General features: G+C 39.8%; 1 long non-coding RNA gene across 1 annotated transcript in view; it reads right to left on the reverse strand.

Moving 5' to 3' along the window:
- Nucleotides 1-5,755, reverse strand: part of LOC138852675 (uncharacterized) — a 41,890-nt gene extending 36,135 nt beyond the window's left edge. Inside the window, exon 1 of the long non-coding RNA XR_011391995.1 lies at nt 2,209-5,755. This is a non-coding gene — a long non-coding RNA (uncharacterized lncRNA). The remainder of the gene's footprint in view (nt 1-2,208) is intronic.
- Nucleotides 5,756-23,921: the final 18,166 nt, after the last annotated feature.

Here is a 23,921-nt window from a genome sequence, read left to right on the forward strand (position 1 = left end):
AAAAAATATTGAGGTAAATGTTTTACAAACTCTTACAAATAGACGTGAATGAACTAAAAGTAGACACATATTAATACGCATTTATTTCACCTGACCAAGTGATCACCGACTACCGGTTCAGTTTGTGTTCTTACATTGTCTCAACTCTGTATCTCGTTCTCTCTCTCGTTTACTCTTTCATTAACTAGTTGGCTCTCATTGACGATGGCGTCTAAGGTTAGCTGTAATAAAAAGAGAAGTCGTATGCCTCTTGCTTTAAGTGCCAAGTTAGAGGATGATGGTGTGCCGTTCTGATTTTATTCAATAAACACCCTGCCACTCACCTCTCACACATTAATATTAATATTTTAAGGTAAGTAATAAGTGTAGTACTCTGCGTATATCTTACCTTTTATTGTGTTTTTAATGCCTATTTCTATTGCTAGCTTAATATAAGTTAGTGTAAACTTGTTGTCTGGCATTTATTGCATATTTTATATGTGCTCTGATAATGATACTTGTAGAGCTGTGTGGTAGCCAGGTGGAGGGACAACATTACATTTTCTCTGCTCAGCCATCAGAGAAAACGTGTATGAATATCCGTTTGGCCCAGCCACTCCCTCACTCCGCTTTTGTTTACAATTTTCGGCATGAATTATTCATTACTTCTACCTTCGTTTATGATGGCATATAAAGGTAGTTGTTAGAAATGATTAAATTCAGTGAACAAGGCATGTTGATGTTAATAATTTGGCTCTGGCCCACAGTGTAGGTAGCCGGTAGGTGTAGCCCAGGCGAGCTACACCTACCGGCTACCTACACTGACTTCCTACAAATAAATACTACTCACCTCTCTTCCTATATTAAGACTACACATATTTTAAGGTAAATAATGAGTGTACTGTATGTGTAATTTACCTCTCTGGGATGTTTTAAATATCGTATATTAAGTATGAGACGGGGAGCCAGGGCTACCTACACCTGGGCTACCTGCACCTGACTTCCTACAAATAAGTACTACTCACCTCTCTCCCTACATTAAGATTACAAATACTTTAAGATAAGTAATGAATTTACTGTGAATGTATTTTACTTTTTGTGTTTTTAATGCCTAGTTCTATTACTAACCTAATATAATTTAGTGTATACTTGTTGTCATGCATTTATAAATGGAAAAAAATGGTGTTCTGCCTTCCGGCGATGTCTGCTTTCCGGCGACAGCCTGGAACCTAACCCGCCATATGAGTGGGGCCCTACTGTATATATATATATATATATATATATATATATATATATATATATATATATATATATATATATATATATATATATATATATATATATATATATATATACATGTATATATATATATATATATATATATATATATAGAGCTACATAGAGTGGTTTACACTGACTCTTAAGTCAATATCAAGTTTAAAGTCTTTCAAAATAAACTAAAATATTGCAGCATTTCTTATATTAAGCAAGTGATAAGCAGAACAAAATGCTTAGTTGTGAATTAGACATAGTGTACTATATAACTAGTGGTATTATACCAGTCATGCAGGACCAGAGGTCACCTCTGGTTTGGAAAGAAATAAAGACATTTTGTAGCATTGTACCAAACTTTTTTTCAGATACAGTATAATGTTTTACTGAGCTCTTATATGAAGACTTGATAATAGTTTACATAGAGAGATTCAACAGTTCAAATGGAATTGAGTTTTTTCGGTTTAAGGTTAATTAACTGGTAGGTTATAAAAGATCACAACCTCAACTATGACAACTTAAGACAAAATTCAATGCCCTATATTACTATGAAATTGTATATGAACATTAAGAAAATAAGGAACAAAGAAAGTTAATATACTCAGGTAGCACCTTTTACATAATTTTAAAATATTAAATGTCCATGTAGCAAGATTTAAAAAATTAAATAAACAAATCTAAAATGCCTTAAAGTACCAATTAATATTTTAAAATAATTGCTGAAAAATGTAATTTTTATGTACCTTTATATCTATAAATTTGTGCAAAAGCATTAGCTAATACAACCAATTACAGTGCAGTTTTGTACTGTACTGTACTTCAAAGCAAAAAATTTAGTAAAAATTAATTATAGATATTCTGAATAATTTTAACAAGCAACTTTGACAGATTATATGCAAAGTACGAGCAGGGATGTACAGTGCTCCAGAAACAGAGCATCGAGTAATCGGTGCTTACGTGAGCCCCCAGAGAGGAAAGAGAGAGAGGAAGGACGTCGATGTCACGGGTCACTGCTCTTAGATGCTGTTAGCTGTGAAGGGGAGGAACAGTGCAAGTGAGACTTAAGGTATTTCACTAATTACACAATAGTTCATGAACTTTCATTTTTTGATTGCCAATTAATACAAGGTGAATCATCAAACTAGTTTTAAACAATTCATAATCTTGCAATTAATATGGTTAACTGATGAAAAAACAGTTTGAACTGGTCAGAAAGTACTCACATACTAGAGTTACAATGAATTTAGGAAACTTAAGTTTTAAAATGTTCAAGAGTCTCCATGGTCATAAGGTGAAATGTGTTATGAACACACAATTTTTTAAGCTTTTGAGTATGGTTATTAAAGAATAGTCCAAAAATCATATTTTCTAGTCAATAAAATTAACTTTAGATTTCTTACACTGGGAAATATGAAATTTACTTTATCTATATTAGATAAGACTAAAATATAATTGATAAAACTAAAAATTAAAGTATCATACAAAATACTGATCAACAATTGAAACTGGATTATTTGAAAAACTTCCCTTTGGGCCTGTAATTATTATAAATGATCAGTATGCTCTTAACAGTATATTAGCAATTATTTGAGATTTAAACTAACAATGACATTGAAAAATAGTCTCCAAAATAAACCCTTCTTGATACACTAGTATAAAAAAATGATGTTTCTGTTAAGCACATGACATTACATAATCAATTTGATAAATATATAATGATAAGATTATCACTGTAAATTGTCTTGTTAAAAGTATTTTGGATGAGATTACTTTTAATGCACTCATGAAAATTAAATCCTTAAAACTACAGGGATTTATAAATCCTTCAATGTATGAATTTCATTACTAGACTGATAATAATTTTCATCCATTTTTAGTTGTAATATTGCATGGATGTGAATGAACTGTTACGTGTGATGCAAGCATCAAATAAGGCACACAGCTAAGGCATGTCCTTGGAAAATAAGATTTGTTTGGATTTTTAACCCAAAGGGTTAGTCACCCAAGATAACCCAAGAAAGTCAGCGTGTCATCGAGGACTGTCTGTCTATTTCTATTGGGATCCTTCAATCTTGACCCACATCAGCTGACTAACACCCAGGTGCCTACTTACTGTACTTCCAAATAGCAGGGACAGCAGGTGTAAGCAAACATACCCAATGTTTCCACTTGTACCGGGGAATGAACCATGGACACTCAGTGCGTGAGGTAAGAGTATTGTCTACCAAGCCAAAGGATAAGTGAAACACATTAAATGATAGCCAATGTATGTGCAGAATATAAATACCCAATAAGTATAAACACAGATGACAATTTTTTTCCTTATATTATAATAATTAACCTTAAATTTGTAGGATCCAGTTTTACTGTAAAATGCTTTTACTGAAAGACATCTTGTGATAACCTTAATTACTTTTCAAATTTTTTGACTGTGCAAAATTTTTGGCTTAGTACTAGCTTGACCCCTCAACTGAAAACTAACAAAAGAATTTCTGTAAAAATATGCTCAATTGATTTCCCACACCCAAATCTTCATCATTTTGGACATACTTTCTTGTGAAAGTCATTATTAACCAAATTAGAGCAATATTTAGACTGTCAACTTGATAAAGTGGTGAGAAATGTTAAAGCAGATGGAGGAGAAGCCTTTTAGTGCTTCACTGCACTTAATACTCCATAGTCTTGGATACAATTCCATGGAAAAATGAGAATCTACATAGGGATGAGTATCATGAATGTGTGTTTTTCACTTCAATCTATGTAGAGGAAAAGAGACAAATATATGGGAATTGAAACAAATATAAATGTAGGAGAAGGAAAGGGCTGAACGTGGTGGCATGGAACAGATAGAGTATAGAAGATTAAGGATCTTGAATTTTCATAACAATCACAGGGAATTATGCAGGGAGACCTGGGATACTCTTAGAAGAGAGGAGAATAGTTGCAGGGACTCCAGAAGCAGTGGGAGATAATAACTGGATAAGGAAGTAGAGAGAAGGAAGGATTTAAGGATGTGAAATCTTGGGGGGTTAAGGAAGGAGCCAAAGAAGTGAAATCTTGAGTAGAGGAATGAGACAAAGATGGCAACACCTAAGAAATAAAGGAGGGAGGTTCTGGATGAACCTCCAATGCCTTTATTCCAGTATGTAGTGGGGAAAATATTGTGTAGCTAGTGTGGGTGATACAGAAGATGGAATTAAGCAGGCTACACAATTATTATAATCAAAAGAAGCACTAAACCCACGAGGGTAAGGCTACACAAGAATACGTAAATGTTGGCAAACAGCCAATTTGACGAAGACAAATTATGACATGGCTATATGACATGCTCTTACCTTAAAAAACAAGGGAACACAATTAGAATAAAAGGGATAAGCTCTAGAACAATTTGGGCAACAACTGCTTTAGAACTGATTGTAATGGGTTCAAACTCTGCCCATTACCTGAGAACACTGAACAGCTAGCAAAAGTGGATATATATTATGGGTAAGATCTCCACAGAGTATTCTACATGCAGCTGGCAATGCTTTCGTGGATGGCCAAAGTGCCACTAATCTTCTAAATAGAATGTGTAGTTTGGTGATGTTGTTCAGATATTTCCGTCTACAACAAAGACAGTGTGGGGACACGGGGGGAAAAAAATGAGGGTGCTGAAGGAAGGATATCAGCTCAAAGAAGGGTGGTCACAGCTGATGTAACAACCTGGTGTTAGTTAAGAAATTATAGTGTGTGCCTGCAGCAAAAGAAGGGCAGCCAGAGTGAAGGGTGAACAAAACAAACATTTCATAGGGCCAAAAGTGTCTGACATTGATCAAGATATGTTGGATCCTCAGGAAGGTCTGACCATCCTTGCAGTGGTCTCTCATTCCTACCTTAAATGCCAATGTGTTAATCTACTGTGTTCAATAAGTAGATATGCAAGCCTATTTTCCCACAACTGGCAGTAATGGAGGGAGGATGTCCAAGAGTACAACTGTGGTTTCATACAAAAGTTTGTTGGTTACAAATGAGAGTTAACGATGCTTCTAGCCGTCTCACAAGAGGAGGATGAATAACAATACAGTATCAACTTTGATGATGGGCTGAGTTTAAAGTTCCAGTTCACAGTATACAGTGGACCCCCGGTTAACGATATTTTTTCATTCCAGAAGTATGTTCAGGTGCCAGTACTGACCGAATTTGTTCCCATAAGGAATATTGTGAAGTAGATTAGTCCATTTCAGACCCCCAAACATGCACGTACAAACGCACATACATAAATATACTTACATAATTGGTCGCATTGGGAGGTGATCGTTAAGTGGGGGTCCACTGTACAGTGGACCCCCGCATAGCGACCTTAATCCGTGCAAGAGGGCTGGCTGTTATGCGAAATGTTCGCTATGCGAATGAATTTTCCCCATAAGAAATAATGGAAATCAAATTAATCCGTGCAAGACACCCAAAAGTATGAAAAAAAAATTTTTACCACATGAAATATACATTTTCCTACACACAAAGAGAAGGATACATGCACAATAGTAGAGTAGTACATGCACAATATATATTGTGCATGTACTACTCTACTAAATGAAGAATAAATGACACTTACCTTTATTGAAGATGCAGCAATGACTGATGAGACACTGTGTCCTGGGAGTGCCTTTTCCTCCTGAGTACTGTAGGTCCTGTTTGGTATTTTCTTCCAGAACAGGCCTTATCACACTGTGTATGTCACTACGATTCTTAAATCTCTCAAACCAACCTTTGCTGGCTCTAAATTCACCAATATGAGCACTAGTTCCAGGCATTTTCCCTGTTCACCTGGGTGTTAGTCGACTGGTGTGGGTTGCATCCTGGGAGACAAGATTAAGGACCCCAATGGAAATAAGTTAGACAGTCTTCGATGACACTGACTTTTTTGGGTTATCCTGGGTGGCAAATCCTCTGGGGTTAATTGTTTCTTGGTATTCTCAATAAGCCACACCAACAACGGTGCTACAGCAGCAGCAGCAGCAGTAGCAGCTGACGGACGATGCTACAGCAGCAACAGACGATGCTACAGCAGCAGCAGACGATGCTACAGCAGCAGCAGACGATGCTACAGCAGCAGCAGATGATGCTACAGCAGCAGCAGACGATGCTACAGCAGATGCTGCTACAGCAGCAGCAGACGATGCTACAGCAGCAACTGACGATGTTACAGCAGCAGTAGATGATGCTACAGCAGCAGCAGCAGCAGACGATGCTACAGCAGCAGCAGAAGATGCACCAGCAGCACAGAGATGCTACAGCAGCAGCAGACGATGCTATGCTACAGCAGCAGCAGACGATGCTACAGCAGCAACAGACGATGCTACAGCAGCAGCAGATGATGCTACAGCAGCAGCAGACGATGCTACAGCAGCAGCAGACGATGCTACAGCAGCAGCAGACGATGCTACAGCAGCAGCAGACGATGCTACAGCAGCAGCAGACGATGCTACAGCAGCAGCAGACGATGCTACAGCAGCAGCAGATGATGCTACAGCAGCAGCAGACGATGCTACAGCAGCAGCAGACGATGCTACAGCAGCAGCAGACGATGCTACAGCAGCAGCAGATGATGCTACAGCAGCAGCAGACGATGCTACAGCAGCAGCAGACGATGCTACAGCAGCAGCAGACGATGCTACAGCAGCAGCAGACGATGCTACAGCAGCAGCAGACGATGCTACAGCAGCAGCAGATGGTACTACAGCAGCAACAGCAGCTGACGGTGGTACAGCAGCAGCAGCTGACAGCGCAGCAGCAGCTGACGGTGGTACAGCAGCAGCAGCAGCTGTACCACCAATAGTAGCGATGGTTGATTGGGGTTTATTATACAACCTGGCCAGCTCGGAGACACGCACTCCACTTTCATACTTATCAATGATCTTTTTCTTCATCTCCATAGTAATTCTCACCCTTATTGCTGTAGGGTTGGCACTAGAAGCTTTCTTGGGGCCCATGGTCACTTATTTTCCAGAAAAAAATCACCAAAAACACTGTAATAATACAAAATGTTCCGATTGTATGCTTGGATGTTACCGCGGAGGCTGGCTGGTAAACAATGCCACCCGCGGAACATGTGAGCGTGGCTCAGGCCGCACATTGGACGCGTCTCGGACGAAGGCCGCTGAGCGGGTTTTTGTCCACTATGCGGGGCAAAATTTTAGCGATCAAAGCGTCCGCTATGCGGATTGTCCGCTATGCAAGGCGTCCGTTATGCGGGGGTCCACTGTATCTTAGGAAGGTTTCAGAGATGTGTTTGACATATATCTACTGCTATCATGAATCACTTTAGTATAGAGAGGTACAATTTTTTTACAACGGTTTTGAAGAAGTTGGAAGAGTAGGAACCTCTGAAATCTTCTGGTAAAGTGTTTCAGATTTGAGGACTTGTTATGAGCAGAGCTTTTACTCAGTTGAGCTGAACATGGGACATTACTGAAGGATTTGTTTCATGTATTATGCCTATGAGTTCTGTTGTAGCACTCTACAAAAGAGCTTCAAAGCAGGATTTATATTCGTATTGATTATTCCTCATAAACAGAATGCACAGTAGTATGACTGAATGTTTTATATGTTGAATAAATTTAAACTTTAGAAGAGTGAGGTGTATGTTGCCTAGCATTTTCTAAATTGATCATTCATACAGCAGCTTTTTGTTGAATTATTGCTTACTTTAGGTGATTTGCCATGGTAGGTCCCCAGGCACAAATACCATAGGTGAAGTAAGGACAGATTTGGCTGAGTATTTGCATTTGGGATTTTGCTTGCTATAGTGGAAAAGTTAATACAGTGGACCCTCATATACCGTTGGCATCACATAACGTTAAATCCGCATACCGATACATTTTATCGCTAAAATTCAGCCTTGCATACCGCTGAAAAACTCGCTCAACGCTATTCGTCCAAGACACGTCTAATGTGCGGCTTGAGCCAGCCTCACATGTTCTGCCGGTGGCATTGTTTACCAGCCAGCCTCCGCGGTAACATCCAAGCATACAATCGGAACATTTCATATTGCAGCATTTTTGGTGATTTCATCTGCAAAATAAGTGACCATGGGCCCCAAGAAAGCTTCTAGTGCAAACCCTACAGGAATAAGGGTGAGAATTACTATAGAGATGAAGAAAGAGATCATTGCTAAGTATGAAAGTGGAGTACGTGTCTCCGAGCTGGCCAGGTTGTATAGTAAACCCCAATCAACCATCGCTACTATTGTGTCCAAGAAAACGGCAATCAAGGAAGCTGTTCTTGCCAAAGGTTCATCTGTGTCTTCGAAACAGAGATCGCAAGTGATAGATGTTGAGACTCTTATTGGTGTGGATAAATGAAAAACAGATAGCAGGAGATAGCATCTCTCAAGCGATCATAAGTGAAAAGGCTAGAAAGTTGCATCAGGATTTAATTAGAAAAATGCCTGCAACTAGTGATGATGTGAGTGAATTTAAGGCCAGCAAAGGTTGGTTTGAGAGATTTAAGAAGCATAGTGGCATACATAGTGTGATAAGGCATGGTGAGGCTGCCAGTTTGGACCAAAAAGCAGCTGAGAAATATGTGCAGGAATTCAAGGGGTACATAGACAGTGAAGGACTGAAACCTGAACAAGTGTTTAATTGTGACGAAACAGGCCTGTTTTGGAAGAAAATGCCAAGCAGGACATACATTACTCAGGAGGAAAAGGCACTCCCAGGACATCAGCCTATGAAAGACAGGCTTACTCTTCTCATGTGTGCCAATGCTAGTGGTGATTGCAAAGTGAAGCCTTTATTCGTGTATCACTCGGAAACTCCCAGAGCGTTCAGGCAAAAGAATATCCTCAAGGCTAATTTGTGTGTGCTGTGGAGGGCAAACAGTAAGGCATGGGTCACTAGGGACTTTATCTATGACTGGTTACACCAAGCATTTGCCCCCAATGTGAAAAATTACCTAACTGAAAAGAAATTAGACCTTAAGTGCCTCCTGGTGTTAGACAATGCCCCTGGTCATCCTACAGACTTGGCAGAGCAACTTTGTGGGGACATGAGCTTCATTAAGGTCAAGTTTTTGCCTCCTAATACCACTCCTCTCCTGCAGCCCATGGACCAGCAGGTTATTGCAAACTTCAAAAAACTGTACACAAAAGCTCTGTTTGAAAGGTGCTTTGTAGTGACCTCAGAAACTCAATTGACTCTAAGAGAGTTTTGGAGAGATCACTTTAATATCCTCAGTTGTGTAAACCTTATAGGTAAGGCTTGGGAGGGAGTGACTAAGAGGACCTTGAACTCTGCTTGGAAGAAACTGTGGCCAGAATGTGTAGACCAAAGGGATTTTGAAGGGTTTGAGGCTAACCCTGGGAATCCTATGCCAGTTGAGGAATCCATTATGGCATTGGGAAAGTCCTTGGGGTTGGAGGTTAGTGGGGATGATGTGGAAGAGTTGGTGGAGGAGGACAATGAAGAACTAACCACTGATGAGCTGCTAGATCAACTTCAACAGCAAGAGGCCAGACCTGAGGAAACTGCTTAGGAGGAGTGGAGAGAGAAATTGAAGAAGTTGCCTACTTCAAAGATTAAGGAAATCTGTGCAATGTGGCTTAAAGTGCAAACCTTTATGGATGAAAATCACCCTCAGACAGCTGTTGCAAGCCGTGCTGGTGACTATTACACTGACAATGTTGTGAACCACTTTAGGAAAGTTATAAAGGAACGAGAGGTACAGACCTCTATGGACAGATATGTTGTGCGACAGAAGTCCAGTGACTCTGAAGCTGGTCCTAGTGGCATTAAAAGAAGGGAAGTAACCCCAGAAAAGGACTTGACACCTCAAGTCTTAATGGAAGGGGATTCCCCTTCTAAACACTAAGACCATCAACACTCTCCCCTCCTCCCATACCATCAATCATCACCAGATCTTCAATAAATGTAAGTGTCATGTAACTGCGCATTTCTTCTTCAGTTTGTGTATGCAGCAGTTTTCAATTATAGTCATTCTTCATTTATCAGATTTCCTACAATAAATAGTAAAGTAAGTAATGTGTGTACTGTACAGTAGGGCCCCACTTTACAGTGTTTTGCCTTATGACATTCCGCTAGTAAGGACATTTCAAATTATGACCAAAAGTCACTATAAGGCACCCCCCACCTGACTTTATAAAAATACTGTTACTGTGCCCCACCCGGTTTGTTTACATTCTCCATGAGCACCGTGTGCCTCCATTATGTCTGGAAACTTTCCAAAATTTCAAGTGTTTTAAAGTTATTTCAGGTTTTATATTATTTTTTATTTTTTTTATTAACACATCGGCCGTTTCCCGCCGAGGAAGGGTGGCCCGAAAAAAAAAAACTTTCATCATCACTCACTCAATCACTGTCTTGCCAGAGGCATGCTTACAGTACAGTTATAAAACTGCAACATTAATACCCCTCCTTCAGAGTGCTGGAACTGTACTTCCAATCTCTAGGAATCAAGTCCGGCCTGTCGGTTTCCCTGGATCCCTTTATAAATGTTACCTTGCTTACTCTCCAACAGCACATTAAGTCCTAAAAACCATTTATCTCCATTCGCTCCCTAACACAGCATTGGAAAATAAGGAATATCCACTAGGAATTTTTATTGACCTAAGAAAAGCTTTTGACACAGTAGACCACGGCATCCTACTCCACAAACTTGACCATTATGGTATAAGAGGCCATGCGCTTGCATATTTCAAATCTTACCTTACTAATAGGTATCAGTATGTCACCATTAAAGACACAGCATCAACAGCACAGCCACTTGATACTGGAGTTCTGCAGGGAAGTGTCCTTGGTCCCCTGCTCTTCCTCATATACATCAATGATCTTCCAAATGTATCTCAACACCTGAACCCCATTCTCTTTGCTGACGACACGACTTATGTCATCTCTCACCCTAATCTTGCCACCCTCAACACCATTGTTAATGATGAGCTGATCAAAATATCGACTTGGATGACAGCCAATAAACTTACGCTTAACACTGACAAAACCTACTACATTATGTTTGGTAGCAGAGCAGGAGATGCGCAAATTAACATTAAGATCGACAACACTCTAATTGCCAGGCATAATGAGGGCAAATTCCTAGGCCTATACCTCGACAACAACCTGAACTTCAGCACCCATATCCAACACATAACCAAAAAAGTATCCAAAACGGTTGGGATCCTCTCCAAGATACGATACTACGTGCCGCAAACAGCCCTTCTCACACTATACCATTCACTTATATATCCATACCTCACCTATGCTATCTGTGCTTGGGGTTCAACTGCAGCAACACACCTAAAGCCAATAATAACCCAACAAAAAGCCGCAGTAAGAATAATCACTAAATCCCATCCCTGGCAACACACCCCCCCACTCTTCATAGATCTAAACTTACTCCCTGTTCAGTACATCCACACTTACTACTGTGCAATCTACATCTACAGGACCTTAAATTCCAATATTAACCTTGACCTAAAACGCTTTCTTGATAGTTACGACAGAACCCACAGGCACAACACCAGACACAGACATCTCTATGACATTCCCGTGTCTGACTAAACCTTTACGAAAATTCAATGTATGTCAAAGGCCCTAAAATCTGGAACACCCTACTTGAAAATTCTAAAACTGCAGACACATTCATCACCTTCAAAACTACCATCAGAAAACATCTTATCTCCCTGATACACTCTGTCAACTAATTACACGAATACCACCTGGTGGTTAACACTTACACTCACTCACCCATTTGACCATAAACAGAAATATCAATCCCAATCTCAAAATAATGAATCTTAACTAGTCATAAGTTGGCCTGTGATACTCCAATACTGAAACTATGTATAGTGCCAAAACAAAAGCATTCACATTGCTAAACTCACAAACTAGTATTTAGTCACTTAGCCATAATACCAACTTACCTCATAATTTTGTAATATTTTAAACTTAAGATTTAATTTAAGTCTGCCCGAAATGCCTAGCCATGCTAGGTGTTCTAGTGGTACACTCTGTAATTATTATTTTACTACATGTAAACCACACAATAACCAAATTCTGTAAACTCAGCACTGTAATCCTTATAGAGAATAAACTTTGAATTTGAATTTGAATTTGAAGTTCACGCACGCTTGCTGGAAGTCCAAGCCCCTCGCACACAAAACCTCCTTTGCCCCCCTCCCTCCAACCTTTCCCAGGCCAACCCCTACCCCACCTTCCCTCCACTACAGATTTATACACTCTCGAAATCATTCTATTTCATTCCATCCTCTCTACATGTCAAAACCAGCTCAATAACCCCTCCTCAGCCCTCTGGATAATAGTTTTGGTAATCCTACACCTCATCCTAATCTCCAAACTATGGATTCTCTGCATTATATTCACACCACAAATTGCCCTCAGACACATCATCTCCATTGCCTTCAGCCTTCTTGTTGTTGCACTTGTTGCAATATTCACAACCCACGCCTCACACCCAGACAAGAGCGTTGGTACAACTATACTCTCATACAATCCCCTCTTTGCTTTCATGGATAAAGTTCTTTGTCTCCACAGACTCCTCAATGCACCACTCACCTTTTTTCCCTTGTCACTTTTATGATTCACCTCATCCTTCATAGACCCATCTGTTGACACATTCACTCCCAAATATCTGAAAGTATTTACTTCCTCCATACTCTCTCCCTCCAATCTGATATCCAATCTTCTGTTACCTAATTTTTATGTTATCCTTATCACCTTACCCTTTCCTATATTTACGTGTAATTTTCTTCTTTTACATACCCTACCAAATTCATCAACCAACCTCTGCAACTCCTCTTCAGAATCCCCCAAAAGCACAGTGTCATCAGCAAAGAGCAACTGTGACAACTCCCACTTTGTGTTAGATTCTTTATCTTTTAACCCCACACCCTCCCAGCATACATAAGGGGGATTACCAACAGACCCCTGGCAGTCTTCAAGCTGGCACTGGACAAGCACCTAAAGTCGGTTCCTGACCAGCCGGGCTGTGGCTCGTATGTTGGTTTGCGTGCAGCCAGCAGCAACAGCCTGGTTGATCAGGCTCTGATCCACCAGGAGGCCTGGTCACAGACCGGGCCGCGGGGGCGTTGACCCCTGGAACTCTCTCCAGGTAAACTCCAGGTAAACACCTCTTGCCAACACCCGAGCATTCACTTCTCTTACAACTCCATCTATAAATATATTGAACAACCATGGTGACATTACACATCCCTGTCTAAGGCCTACTTTTACTGAGAAATAATCTCCCTCTTGCCTACATACTCTAACCTGAGCCTCACTATCCTCGTTAAAACTTTTCACCACTTTCAAACTATTTACAGGTTAAAGATTCCTACTAACTTTATTGACAAGCTAAGAGCTTTTACCTACATCAGCTCATTTGAAAGCATTTTTATTGTTATGAGACATACAATTTGGAGCCATCTGTGGGCCAGCATTTTCATCTGATCAACTGACTTTATCTCGTTAGCTTCATAATGCTGTACGTATGTGCTCCATCCTATCATATGCCTTTTCCAAATCCATAAATGCCACAAATACCTCTGTACCCTTATCTAAATACTGTTCACCTATATGTCTCACTGCACTTGGTCTACACATACCCTACCTTTCCTTAAGCCTCCTTGTTCATCTGCTATTCTGCTCTCCGTCTTACTCATAATTCTTTCAATAATAACTCTACCATACACTTTACCAGGTATACTCAACAGACTAATTCCCCTATAATTTTTACAGTCTATTTTGTTCCCTTTGCCTTTATACAAAGGAACTATGCATGCTCTCTGTCAGTCCCTAGGTACCTTACCCTCTTCCATACATTTATCAAATAAAAACACTAACCGCTCCAAAACTATATCCCCACCTGCATTTAACATTTCTATCTTTATCCCATGAATCCTAGCTGCTTTACCCCCTTTCATTCTACTCACTGCCCCATGCACCTCCCCCACACTCACAAAAGGTTCTCCCTCAAAATATTCCCTCCATCTTCCTGATACCTCTAATTCTCCATTTAATAACTCTCCTCTCCTATTTTTAACTAACAAATGCCTTTTTTTCCTAGGCTTTCTCAACTTATTAACCTCACTCTAAAACTTTTCTTTAATTTCAACAAAATTTGTTGATAGTATCTCACCCACCCTCTCATTTGCTCTCTTTTTACATTGTTTCACCACTCTCTTAACCTCTCTTTTTCTCTCCATATACTCCTCCCTCCTTGCATCACTTTTACTTTGTAAAAACCTCTCATATGTTAACTTTTTCTCTCTTACTACTCTCTTTACATCATCATTCCATCAATCGCTCTTCTTCCCTCACACACCCATTTTCCTGTAACCACAAACTTCTGCTGAACATGCTAACACTATATTCTTAAATGTACCCCATACATCTTCTACCCCACTGTCTATACTCTCACTAACCCATCTGTCCAACAGTTGTTTATATCTTACCTTAACTCCCTCCTCCTTTAGTTTATAAATCTTCACTTCTCTCTTACTTGCTGTTTCCATTCTCCTTGTATCCATCTACCTTTTACTCTCACTGATCTGATATATCTGTTTTATATGTACTCTGATAATTATACTTATGTGTATCTGTACCTAAATTAACTTACACACTGTGCTGGCATGCAAGTACACATTACAATCACTAAGAGTGTCTTATTAGTCTTGATGATGCCATATTAATAATGATAATAATAATATGCAATAATAATCACTCTGAGGAGTATTAAATGTCATATAATATGCTAATACAAACATTTTCATTAATCCACCTATGATATTTTTTTCATTGTGGTGGTATACAAGCCTCCAAATGCAACTTCCCAGCAATTCCAGGAGCAGCTTGTGAAAGTTGACCACTGTCTGGAAAATCTCCCAACTCCTGCTCCAAACATCTTACTACTAGGAGATTTCAACTTGAGACACCTAAAATGGAGGAGTATAGAAAACAATGTTTTAGCAGAGATCACCCCAGGAGGCAGCTCAGATGAAAATTTGCACACACATGAACTATTAAATCTCTGCACCAAATTCACCTTAAACCTGCAAATAGTAGAGCCTAAAAGGCTAGAAAATACGCTGGACCTCATCTTCACTAACAATGATGATCTGATACGTAATATAACCGTATCAAGGACAATACACTCAGATCACAACATAATAGAGGTACAAACATGTATGCACAGGGCTCCTGACCATCAAAATGTGAGTAGTCATGAAGGTCTCTCCACAAAATTCAATTTCAATAACAAAAACATACAATGGGATCAAGTAAACCATGTCCTAAATGAAACAAGCTGGAAAGATATCCTAAACAACACAGACCTGAACTTTTGTCTTGAAAAAATGAATTCCGTGGTTCTTGAGATCTGCTCAAGAGACATTCCATTAAGAAAAAGAAAGAGAAGATGTAAACTAGAAAGAGAGAGATGCTCCCTATACAGATGAAGACAAAGAGTCACAGAGCTGCTGAGTGGGGCTAATATATCTGAAATATGAAGGGAGGCACTAGTCAATGAAATTGCGAATATCGAACTTAAGCTGAAGGAATCTTACAGGAGACAAGAATCACAGGAAGAACTAAAAGCCATAACACACAATCAAAACTTATTGGAAAGTAACTGCCTTTATTACACAGCATCACAAGCCAGCACTATCCTAAACACTGCTCAAAGTCTATCAGCTCTTAACTATAACATCAGGTCCTTAAGCAAACACTATGATGACCTCCTGCCACTCCTTGAGTCGCTAAAGACACCCTTCTCCTGCATTATTCTTACTGAGACCTGGCTTAACCCTTTGAGGGTCGACAGGCCCTCTTAGAGACTTGTTCTCAGGGTCGGCCAAATTTCCAAAAAAAAATTTTTTTTTTCTAAACATATAGGATAAACAAAAAAATTTTACCATCAATACTTACGGAGATATGGAGTCTCTCTCTATCTGTCTGTCTATCTCTGTCTCATAGGTACACATAAATACAAGTATACATAGTGTAAATTACCTAGGATAACCCAAGAAATCCAGACAAAGTGCTATACTCTGTTTGAAGATGTGAGTAAATGTGATGACGCAGTCTTGTGGCTCTCTCTGAGACAGAGAGCTAGACGGATAGACAGATAGACAGAGAGCTTGACAGACAGACAAATAGACAGACATGTTTGTGTAGCAGCGAAAACAAAGGAGGGCTTATGATGTCACCTCTAATCTTTTCTTGCTCCTGCTCACCCTCCCCCACCCTCGTTTACGTTCATCAAAGTCAGCTCTTATTTATTTATTTATTTATTTAGTAATTTAAGCATACATACAGAGGTACAAAAAATACAGGTAAGAGCAGCATGCCAAAGCCACTTATATGCATAGCATTACGGGCTGGCTTAAAATTAACTTAAGATTAACTAAGCAATGATGAAATCAGTGATAAAACATTATTGTAAACAGATAACTATAAAGCACAAATGAGTATTACAAAGACAGGTCATATGGTTGCATGCATTGCTGTACATTCAGTCGAATGGAGTATTCTGTTAGGTAGTGTATTTAAAAAAATAATAAAGTTAGATTGGGTCCTAGGTTTAACATTTGTGTGATATAATTGTGAGTAACATTTAGGATATACAATTTATAAGGTTCAGTTATTCAGTATTTATTTGGTTTTGAGTGAGTAAGTGATCTTTGAGAAGAGACTTGAATTTATAAACAGGTAGTGTTTCTTTTATATTTACAGGTAATGAATTCCAGATTTTAGGGCCTTTTATGTGCATTGAGTTTTTGCATAGCGTGAGATGGACACGAGGAACATCAAAGAGTGATCTGTGCCTTGTGTTATGGTCATGTGTTCTGTTGAGGTTGGCAAGGAGATGTTTGAGGGGAGGGTTAATATCAGAGTTAAGTGTTCTATGTATGTAATAGGTGCAGTAATAAGTATGGATGTTTTGTATGGTGAGTAGGTTGAGTGTTTTGAATATTGGTGGAGTGTGCTGCCTGTAGTGAGAATTTGTTATCATTCTAACTGCAGCCTTTTGTTGGGTAATTAGTGGTCTGAGATGGTTAATTGTTGTTGAGCCCCATGCACAAATTCCATAGGTGAGATAGGGGTAAATAAGAGAGTGATAAAGGGCCAGGAGGGCTGACTGTGGAACATAGTACCGTATCTTCGATAGTATGCCTACAGTCTTGGAAATTTTCTTAGAAATTTGTTGTATATGTGTATGAAATTTGAGTCTATTATCAAGGTGGATTCCTAAGAATTTTCCCTCTGTTAGCTTTGTGATAGGTGATCCGTTTATCGTTATGTTAAGAGGTACATCTGTAGCTCTGTTACCAAACTGAATGAAGTAGGTTTTGTCAATGTTTAGTGTAAGTTTGTTAGTCCTCATCCAGGTAGATATTTTCTGTAATTCGGTGTTTACAGTATTGGCTAGCGTGACTGGGCTCGGGTGAGAGAAGACGTATGTAGTGTCATCTGCAAAAAGTGTGGGTTTGAGTAATTGCGAAGCATTTGGTAGGTCATTTATGTATAGGAGAAAGAGAAGAGGGCCAAGGACACTTCCCTGTGGGACACCAACTGTAATTGGTTGTGCGGAAGAGCTTGCCCCATTTGCGTACACATATTGGCTTCTGTTGCTGAGGTAAGACTTGAGGTAGTTGAGGGAGTGCCCTCTAATACCATAGTGTGACAATTTTACGTGGAGCAAGTCATGGTCAACTGTATCAAAAGCTTTACGTAAGTCAATGAAGATCCCCAGTGGGACTTCTTTTTTCTCTATTGCAGTGTATATATGTTCTAGCATGTGTATAATAGCATCATTAGTATTTTTATTAGGCCTGAATCCAAATTGGCAGGGGTTGAGAATGTTTTGGGAGATGAGGTAGGAGTAGATTCGTTTATGAATTAATTTTTCGAAGATTTTTGAGAGAGGGTGTAAATTGGATATTGGCCTATAGTTATTCAACTCTGTTTGGTCTCCTCCTTTATGGATCGGGGTGACCCTTGCTATTTTGAGAACTGTAGGGAAGGTGGAGGATTCAATGGATTTGTTAAAGAGTGTTGCAATGATTGGTGATAGTACTTGTGACGCTTTTTTGTATATAAAGGGTGGTAAGGTATTTAAATCTCCTGCCTTGTTTTTTAGTGTGTTGATAATAAGGGAGACTTCGTATGGGTTAGTCGGAGCTAGGAACAGTGTGTTCGGGTAGTTGCCAGTGAGGTAGTCATTTGGTGGGGTATCTGAGCTTGGGATTTTATTGGCAAGGTTTTGTCCTATAGTGGAGAAGAAATCATTGAGTCTGTTTGCTGTTTCTGTTGGTGGGAGTTGGGGTTCATCTGATTTTGCTAATTTTATTTCGCTATTTCGTGATATCTTTTTTGTTCCCAGAATTTCTGATAGGGTCTTCCAGGTCTTTTTTATATCACCTCGTAAGTTGGATAATCTGTTCTCATAATACAATTTTTTTGCCCTTCTTATCAGGCTGGTTAGGATTGACGAGTAACGTTTTGTTTGGTCTCTGGTTATGTGACCCATTCTGTACTGTTTTTCATATCGGTGTTTTGTATTTATGGATTTGAGAATGCTGGGTGTTAGCCAGGGACTGTTCAGTCTCTTAGCTGTCATCTGTTTAGTTTTTTTAGGGCAGTGCTTGTTATAGAGGTATTGGGTCTTTTTTAGAAAATTATTAAAACATTCGTCAATATCTGTATAGATTTCTAGCTCAGTGTGCCAGTCAATGTTTGTTACTGCTGTTGTGAAGTTATTAATGGCTGCCTCATTGTGAAGTCTGAAGGTGACTTTAGTAGTGTCTTGGGGTATTTTACCAAGAGTTGTTATGAGGAAAGTAGGGTAGTGGTCTGTGGTATTATCTGTAATTATGCCTGATTTTAAAGGGGATATGGTGTTGGTCCAGATGTGGTCAAGTAGGGAAACACTAGTCTCTGTAACTCTTGTAGGTTTTGTTACTGTTGGTAGCAACATGCAGTTACTCATTGTGTTTGTGGATTCAGTAACGTGTGGGTCCTGGTCTTGCAGGAGATTTATATTGAAGTCACCTGAGAGTAGTAAGTGATCTTTGTTCATGCGTGCATCAGTTATCATACTTCCTAGGTTTTGACTAAATTGGCTAATGTTTGATTGTGGAACTCTGTAGATGTTTATCACTGTGAGAGGTTTTTGTAGGTATTTGGATTTGAATTTAGCTATTATATATTCCCCATGTTCATCCCTTGTGCAAGTATTAGTGATACATTCTAGTTGGTCTGAGTAGTATATAGCAGTGCCACCCCCTTGTTGGTCTGGCCTACAGTTGTGTATGGCTGTGTAACCAGGAATGGCATAGACATCTGTAGTATCAGGCTTTAGCCAGGTTTCAGTTAGTGTAATGATGGACATATTGGCATGCAAGGAATTTAGTAATGCTAGGAGGTCATCATAATGCTTGCTTAAAGATCTGATATTGTAGTTAAAGATAGTTATGTTGTTGTTAGCTCTGAGAAGTGCCTTTGATTGTTCTGCTGTGTAGTAATTACAGTAACTGTTTGAATCATTTAAGTCATTAAATAACAGGTTACTATTCAATGGTAACACATCTAAATGAAATAAAGTCAGCTAACCAAATGTCAACATATTATAATTGTTGGTGACCTCAACCAACATTTTATACAGATGGACTCTGATGACCTTCTTGCAGTGTTTGACATGAGAAACTCTGATGATTTCCCTACTCACATTTCTGGCTCCTCCCTCGACTTAGTAGTGAGTGATCTGGCAGAAGGTGTAGTCATTTGTCAACCCCTTGGCTATGTTGGATTATCTGACCACAAGGCTGTCTTAACGACACTGAAGATTCCAAAAGAACAAGGTAAAGAATCTACACATACAACCTGGCTGTGGGAAAGAGGAAACTGGCCAGCCCTTTGCTCTGAGCTTGCCACCTCTAATTGGAATGCTTTTCTAAAAGGTGATGTTGACAACCAAGTGAATGATGTCACTGAACACATCCTTAATCTCCAGCAAGTCCCACATCCCTCACTGGCAGTATGTGACAAAGCCTACAGTTCAGCCTTAGTTTGGCTTTTGTTGTCAAGAAGCTGCTACTGCCAAGTACAGGGGTTGGAAAAGGTATAGGAGGCATCCCACTATCTCTAACAGGAACTTGCACAGGCAAGCCTGTTGGCAAATGAGAGAAGTCCAAAAGTGGGCCATCTCTAAATGGGAGGCTGACACAAAAAGAAAGCTGGCATCAGGAATGGTAGGCTCCAAAACCTGGTGATTCTTGGTCAAGGACTGACAAGGCTATTCACCTGTGGAAATTATTCCACCTTTAAATTGACAGGATGGGACCATCTCTACTAGCAGTCAGGAGAAATCTGACCTCTTTGCCGAACATTTTGCTGTCAAGATGGAAGTACTTGATCCAGCAAGGAAACCTCCTTAGCTAGCCACAGGAACTGTTTCAAGGTTGTCAGCAGTGACGATATGGCAGGACAAACTGTGTCTTCTTCTTAAATTGCTGGACCAAGAAAATACTGTGGGCCCAGATATGGTGAACCAAGATATCATCACTTCTAACTCACATCTATCAGCACTCCCTAGCAGTGTAAATGGCCTTCTCTGTGGAAAGAGGCAAATGTAATCGTTCTTTACAAAAAGAAGAAAAGAGCAAAAATCAACAACTACAGACCAGTGTCACTCCTGTCAATCACTGACAAAATTCTTGAGACAATAATATTGCGGCAGATGACAGTGTTTTTCAACTACCATTTGCTTCTTTGTGACCATCAATATGGCTTTGGAAAAGGTCACTCTGCTGCTGATCTGTTGTTAAACCTCTCCATTAAGTGACACCAGTCACTTGATGAATCTATGATCAGCTGTTTAGTAGCACTGGACACTGCTGGTGCTTTCGACCGAGCACCAAGGAATCTTGATAAAACTGCAAGCACTAGGATTCACAGGCTCTGCACTATGCCTTTTCAGTGATTACCCCGGTGGCCTGGTGGCTAAAGCTCCCGCTTCACACACGGAGGGCCCGGGTTCGATTCCCGGCGGGTGGAAACATTCTGACACGTTTCCTTACACCTGTTGTCCTGTTCACTTAGCAGCAAATAGGTACCTGGGTGTTAGTCGACTGGTGTGGGTTGCATCCTGGGGGACAAGATTAAGGACCCCAATGGAAATAAGTTAGACAGTCCTCGATGATGCACTGACTTTCTTGGGTTATCCTGGGTGGCTAACCCTCCGGGGTTAAAAATCCGAACGAAATCTTATCTTATCTTATCTTACCTCTAAGAGTAGTTCTCAATGGGGCAGAGTCAACAAGACACTCTATTGGTACAAATGTTCCACAAGGAAGTGTGTTGGGCCTTTGTTATGGAATGTCTACTTCTATGATCTTTAACTCATCCCAGAATCCTATGCATATGCAGATGACTGTACTCTGACATTTAATTCTACAAGAGAGGAAATGCTAGCTGCTTTAAGTTACACCAATCACCAGCTTGGGGAAAACAAAGGCAGGTAACATTTGCTCCTGAGAAAATACTAATGATGATGGGTTCTAGGCACCATCAATGGTAATGCTGGAGCAGTGATAAGAATGAATGGGAGAGCGTTGGTACCTAGGGATGAAGTTGATATCCTTGGGGTGAAATTTGGCTCCAAACTATGGAGAACCACGATGCAAATCTTGCAAACAAAGCAGCCAGGAAGCTTACAGCACTTAGACGTATTTTGCATCTGCTTGACAGCAGAGGTTGCAAGATTCTGTATGAGGCACAAGTATGCTCACACCTTGAGTATGCTCCAGTTTCTTGGATTGCCTGCTCTCTGTCTCATCTGCGACTTCTTGATAGAACAGATAACAGAGCAAGATGAGTCATCTCTTGCCTGGACAGGAGGGATGCGGGTGGACATATTGTTATGTACAAGGCCAATATTGTAAAAGTACCACACTTGGCCCCACACTGAGGACAGAGAAAATTGAGCTTCTGCACAACAAGATGGGCAGTAAGCAACAACTACACTCTGACTGTACCCTTCTCCATAACATTGCTTCATCTGAGATCATTTATTCCTAGTGTATGGAACATGTTTGTACAGCATAATGACATCAATGAAATGAAGTCAGTTGACCAAATGAAATTGCTGTCTCACAAATGGCTCCAACTTCATTCTGTTCCCTATCTGTATATCTTTTAACACTAAAAAGGATTTCAAATGAGTTGATGTAGGTAATAGCTCTTAACTTGCAAATAACGGTAGGAACCCTAAATCTAACCTTGTAAAACCATGTAAAAAAATGATATGCAGACGACTGTACTCTGACATTTACTTATCCAAGAGAGAAATGCCAGTTGCTCTAACTTACATCAATCACCAGCTTACAGTTATATTAACCTGGAGAAAATGGCAGGTCACATTTACTTCTGAAAAAACACAAATGATGATGGTCTTTAGGCACAGTGATGGTAATACTGGATAAGTGATAAGAAAAAAAAAAGGGAGAATGTTGGTACCCAGGGATGAAGTTGATATCCTAGTTGTGAAATTTTATTTCAAACTGACTATGAAGAACCATGTAGTAAATCTTGCAAACAAAACAGCCAGGAAGCTTATAGACTTCAATGTATCTCACATGTGCTCGACAGTAGAGGTTACAAGATTCTGTGTGAGGCTCAAGTGCATTCACACCTTGATTGTGTTCCACTTTCTCGGATTGCCTGCCCCATCTCATTTATGTGTCCCGTGGCTCGTTTGGCAATGCTGTCATCTGACACACTGAGTGTATATGGTTCAATCTCCAGCATAAGTGGAAATATTGGACATATTTCCTTACACCTGCTGTCCCTGTTCACCTAGCAGTAAGTTGGTACCTGAGAGTTAGTTGACTGGTGTAGGTCACATCCTGTAGATGAAGATTAAAGGACCCTAATGGAAGTAAGTCAGACAGTGACTTTCTTGGGTTATCCTGGGTGGCTAACCATCCAAGATAAAAATCAGAACAAATGTTATCTTATGGCTTCTTGACAGAATAGAGAACAGAGCAAGATGACTCATCTCTTGCCTGGACCCAGCCTTGACAGATCTGTCATTTCAGCAGAGCCTTCAACACCAGAGGAAAGTGGGTAGCCTTACTGTTGTGTACAAGGTCAATATTGTCATGGTATGAACTGGCTCCACTCCATGAACAGGAAGAAGTGAGCTTCTCCAAAACAAGATGGGTAGCAAGAAGCAACTACACTCTGACTGAACCCTTCTCAAAAACATCACTTCATCTGAGATCATTTATTCTTAAGTTGATTTGAGTCTGGAACATGTTTGTACAGCATAATGACATCAACAAAATAAAGTGTTGACCAAATGAAATCACTGTCCCACAGATGGCTACAACTTCATCCTGTTCCCTAACTGCATACATGTATCTCTTAATAATAAAGAGGATTTCAAATGAGCTGAAGTTGATAACAGCTCTTAGCTTGGAAATAAAGGTAGGAACCCTTAACCTAACCCTATAAAACCATTGTGTTAAAAAAAAAGAGAAGAGATGGAAAAAGCCAAGGTAGAGAAAAGAAAGCAAAGCAAAAAAGAAGAGAAGAAAATGAAACAGAAGATAGAAGAAGGAAGAGGGAAAAAGAGAGGAGAAAAGCAACAGGAGAGAA

This window comes from Cherax quadricarinatus, chromosome 14, assembly GCF_038502225.1.
Source record: "Cherax quadricarinatus isolate ZL_2023a chromosome 14, ASM3850222v1, whole genome shotgun sequence".
In the NCBI taxonomy this organism is placed as follows: Eukaryota; Metazoa; Arthropoda; class Malacostraca; order Decapoda; family Parastacidae; genus Cherax; species Cherax quadricarinatus.